Source organism: Dendrobates tinctorius, unplaced genomic scaffold (assembly GCF_039654945.1).
Source record: "Dendrobates tinctorius isolate UK_male_01 unplaced genomic scaffold, ASM3965494v1 ptg000162l, whole genome shotgun sequence".
NCBI lineage: Eukaryota > Metazoa > Chordata > Amphibia > Anura > Dendrobatidae > Dendrobates > Dendrobates tinctorius.
The window spans coordinates 19,899,987-19,905,286 of NW_027361829.1; positions in this window are offsets into that span (position 1 = coordinate 19,899,987).

Genomic DNA, 5,300 nt, shown 5'->3' on the forward strand with positions numbered 1-5,300 from the left:
GTTATAAACTTCTGTGAAGCACTTGGGGGTTCAAAGTGCTCGCCACACATCTAGATAAGTTCCTTGCGGGGGGTCTAGTTTCCAAAATGTGGTCACTTATGGGGGGGTTTCCACTGTTTAGGTACATCAAGGACTCTCCAAATGCGACATGGCATCAGCTCTCGATTCCAGCCAATTTTACGTTCAAAACCTCAAATGGTGCTCCTTCCCTTCCGTGCCCTACCGTGTGCCTTTAGAGTGGTCTTCCTCCACACATGGGGTATCAGTGTACTCAGGAGAAATTGCATAACAAATATTGTGGTTCGTGTCTCCTGATACCCTTGAAAAAATAAAAAATTGTGTCCGAAATAACATTTTTGAGAAAAAAAAGTTAAATGTTCATTTTTTCCTTCCACATTGATTCAATTATTTGTGATATGTGTATGTAAATTAACTGTTTGTTTTGCAGAATTGTAAGAACATTGATGAAAACCTGATACCAATGGCAGACCTCTCGGATTTTCAAAGAGGCCAAATTGTTGGTGCTCGTATGGCAGGCGCTAGTATAACAGAAAGTGCCAGAATGCTTGGCGTGTCAAGAGGTACTGTCTCCAAAGTGTCCAGAAGCACTATAATGAGGCAGCTGAGTTACTCTGGACTCTGTCTGGCCTCTGCTCAGCATCGTCTTTCCTTTCAGAGGTGCACAAAACTATGGTGGACTGCATTTTTATGCACGCCAAAAAAGATGGACACTGCCAGATCACAGGTCCTATGGCGATCACAGTGCCTCCATCTGCCACATTATAGGGAATCTTCCGCTGGTGGTTCTGTCTGAATCATGTATTTCAAAGATTTACATGGAAACCCTGATGCAAAAGCTCAGCATAGAGCGCAGGATAAATGTGCACTGAACTTTACTGCGATCTTTGGGAGGCAGAATTGATAAATCCACAGCAGGTGAAGAATTGGTTTGATTTTTTACACCATTCCTCGTGCAGTGTAAGTGATTAGGCGACTTTATTCTTCGGGTCGGTGCGATTACAGCGATACCAGATTTATATCCTTTTTTTATGTTTCGCTTCTGTCACACACTAAAAGATGCTTTTCTTGAAAGAAGAAGGTTTTACATCGCCATATTTTGAGAGCTACAATTTTCCATATTTCGTCTGACAGAGTCATGTGAGGGGTTGTATTTTGCGGGATGAGCTGACGTTTTTATTGGTACCATTTTCAGGCACATGACATTTTTTGAACGCTTTCCATTCCGCTTTTTGTGGAGGCAGAATGAACAAAAAACAGAAATTCAGGAATTGTTTTTTTTTTCTCCATTCTGCGTGTGGTATAATTGATGGTCTCAGAGACTTTCCGTAGCTTGATGACCCGGCATGGACACTGCTCCTGACTTTTAATGAAGAAGCTCAGCCACTGGCCGTGCTGAGCTCATGCACTGATAGGGCAAGAGGTGCTGATATTTCAGCATCTCCTGCGCGATCATGCTGTTATCAGTCAGCCAGATTGAGTGATCGATCACAGCGATCTGGGTGCATGGACTGACAGCACGGGTCCCTGAACCCCTTGCCGTACCTCTCAGTTGTCACAGACAGGTGTCGGCACTGAGCTGTCACTGAGTGTTTACACGCAGTGATAGTTTAAATGCATGATGGACACAGTCCGTCCTGGTGGGGGAACTAACACCCGGCCATGACGGCCTGTGTCCATCATTGGACATTAATGGGTTAAGGGTGTTCTACAAGTTTAAAATCATGGACAAGTTTGAGGACTTCAAGTTGAGCAGATTTGGGGACATATATATGATGGTCCTGGTTTGGCATCCATCTTTAGTTTTTGTTAAAAATCCAATATTCCTAAAACAATTTTTGGATGTAGAATGGTTAAGTCAGTGTTAGGTCTCTCCTGAGGTCCAGGTTCAGTAACTATCCTGGACAGAGCATCAGCCTTGCCATTTCTTGAACCAGGCTGATAAGAAATTACATAATTAAACCTGGAGAAAAATAAGGCCCAAAGTGCTAGTCTTGCAGATAACCTCTTAGCTGTATGGATAAATAGTAAATTTTTGTGGTCAGATAGAACAGTCATCACATGATTGGCCCCTTCCATAAGATGTCTCCATTCAGAAAAGGTGACTTTAATAGCTAAAAGTTCTTTATTTCCAAAGTCATAGTTATTTTCTGCAGATGACGTAGTATGAGAAGGGAATGCACATGGATGAATCATGCTGCATTTTGTCTCCAACTCGCTGTGGTGAAACAACTCCCACCGTAAAGTCAGAGGCGTCTACTTCGACAACAAACGGAAATTCAGGATTTGGATGGCCTAGTAATGGTGCAGAAGTAAAAAGTGTCTTTAGTTTGTCGAAAACCACTTGTGCCTCTGGAGACCAGAAACACATTTTGGTTTTCTTTGTGAGTCAAGTAATTGGTAAAATGATTTTTGAAAAGTTTTTAATTAATCTTATGTAGCAATTTGCAAATACTATAAAGCGCTAAATGTCTTAAATTTCTTGGGGTAGGCCAGTCAACTACTGCTCTGATTTTACTGGGCTTCATGCTCAGTTCTGGTTTGTTCAAATTCACATTTTTTGAGTTTGAGATGGTTCTCCTGTAGACATTCCAGGACTAACTGGACATGTCTGCGATGTTCCTCCAAGGAATCTGAAAATATAAGAATGTCATCGAGATAAACAACAACAAATTGATCCAAGAAATCACGAAAAAAATCATTAGTGAAGTGGTGAAAGGTGACAGGGGCATTGCTAAGGGCAAAAGGTATAACCAGATATTCAAAATGTCTGTATCTAGTGCTAAAGGCTGTTTTCCACTGATCTCCCTGATGTATTTGTATGAGATTATAAGCCCCTATTAGATCAAGTTTGGTAAAAATTCTGGTAGAACGCAGGCTCTCCAGCAACTCAGGAATTAAGGGGAGTGGGTAGTGATTTTTAATGTTAATCTTATTTATTTCTCTATAATCAATACATGGCTGCAGGGTTGAGTCCTTCTTTTCTACAAAAAACAAGGGTGCTTCAGCTGGTGAAGGAGAAGGTTGAATGAAGCCTTTCTATAAATTTTCATCTAGATATTCTTTTAGTAATTTCAATTATCCATCATAAAGATTATAAATTTGCTTAAACGGAATGAATGCTCCAGGAAGCAATTCAATGGGACAGTTATAAGAATGATGGGTAGGCAGCTTTCTTCTTACAGTACTTCAAACCTCACTGAACTGCTGGTACATAGGTGGTAGCTTATCATAATTCTAATGAGAAATCTCAGAAACTTGAATTTGTTTGTAAACAGATACATTAGCATGGCAATTATTCTTAAGGTACTCAGAGGGAAAGGTAATGGTCCTCGATGCCCAGTTGATAGACGGTTTATGTATTGAAATCCAGGGAATTCCTAGAAATGTTGGAAATGAAATGAGATGAAAACTAACCGCTTCATGATTATTCGGTTCAATACAGATTTCAAGTTCAATTGCCTTGTGAGTAACCGTTCCAGACGATAAAGGTGACCCATTCACAGTTTCCATATCAATTGGCATGGATTTAGTCCTACATGCAATGTTATTATCAAGGGTGAATTATAAATCCATGAATTTCCCTTGTGCTCCAGAATTTAACATGGCAGAGCATTGAATTTTTTGGCTCCGAATTATGACCCGAATGGGAACAACAAAAAGAGAAGATGGCGATTGCTTTTTGCCCTTATCCTCCATTACAGATGAGATGGTCTGCATAACCGGATCTAGCAATTCAGAGAGGTCTAAATTGCTTGCATTTTTGGCATTTGTGAATGCTATGGTGCTTTTATTAAGACAATTAATGGCAAAATGTCCAGAGCCCTCACAATGTCCAGAGCGCCTCTCCTTCAGTGATGAGCGAGTATACTCGTTGCTCGGGTTTTCCCAAGCATGTTCGGGTGTCCGCTGAGAATTTTGGCATGCTCGGAGATTTAGTTTTCGTCATCTCAGCTGCATGATTTGCGACTGCTAGACAGCTTGAATACATGTGTGGAATGCCTTTTTGTTAGGGAATTCCCACATGTATTCAGCCTGTCTACAAGTCACACATCATGCAGATGAGATGACGAAAACTAAATCTCCGAGCAGGCCAAAATACTAGGAGGACACTCGAGCATGCTCGGGAAAACCCGAGCAGCGAGTATACTGTCTCATCACTACACTCCTTCTCTACTGCAGAGAGAGGTTTTCGGATTACATCAATCTGCATGGGTTCAGGCACACTTTTTATTTACTCGCTTTTTAATGCGGATTGAGTAAAGGAGTAGTTAGGGTTTTTTTCAACTACTTGCAGTCTTTCTTTTCTTCAATCAGTAAGTTTCTGTTCAATTCGGATGCACAATTGAATAAAGTCCTCTAAATTATCAGGGGCCTCGACCCTTGCAAGTTCATCCTTTACTAGCTCTAGTAATCCTCAGGGAAATTGACTCCTCTGGGCAGCTAAATTCCATGTGGTGTCTGCCACCCAGTGGTGGAAATTGGACGTATATTCAGCTACAGAGTGCCGCCCTTGACGCAGGATATGCAATTTGATTTTGTCATGATCCAGTTTTGGATCTGGCGGTATTAAAAGCACAAAGTGAACTTTTTTTACTTTGGTTGAGTTCAAAGGTGTTTTGACTGTCCCCGGTGGTGGTTAGCGGTATCGCACCTTAGGTTTAGGTTAATGTTCACTTAATTAGGGATCAGGTGTGACTCCCTATAAAGGTGTGCTTAGGGGGTTCACTCACGTCTGGTGATATTTCTTTCTGAGTTGTTGGAGAGCCCGGTGGAAGGATGGAGCGGGATAGGAGTCCTGCGCAGTCAGCCATAGAGGATGAGTGCCAGCTAATGGTGTCTGCAGGAAGGACTGGCATGGCTTGGTGGAGTCGCAGTTTATGGTGTCGGCGGGAAGTGTGGGCATGGCTTAGAGGAGTGGCGACTAGGAAGAGAGTTGCACTCAGCATGTTCGACTTGGTTGCTGAGAACTGGACTCGAGCATGCTTGGATTCTTGGCAGAGGCTGGACTCATCTTGGGACTCTGTGTACTGGACTGCTGCAAGTGGTGATGGACTCTGCTCCCAGGCTGCACGATGGTGACGGATCCAGTTATGTGATGGATCAGGGTGGAGGAGAAGATGCACATAGGTGGTGGGCTCTGTTGCTAGGAGCGCACGCAACAGAGCAAAGATAAGTGGTGTTTCCCCTGTATTGTCTCTTTCCTCATGTGTGTTATTAGTGCAGTGGTGGGATTAGTTTCCGCACCGACCTATTCCCTAGTGAGGGTTTAGGTTCAGGGC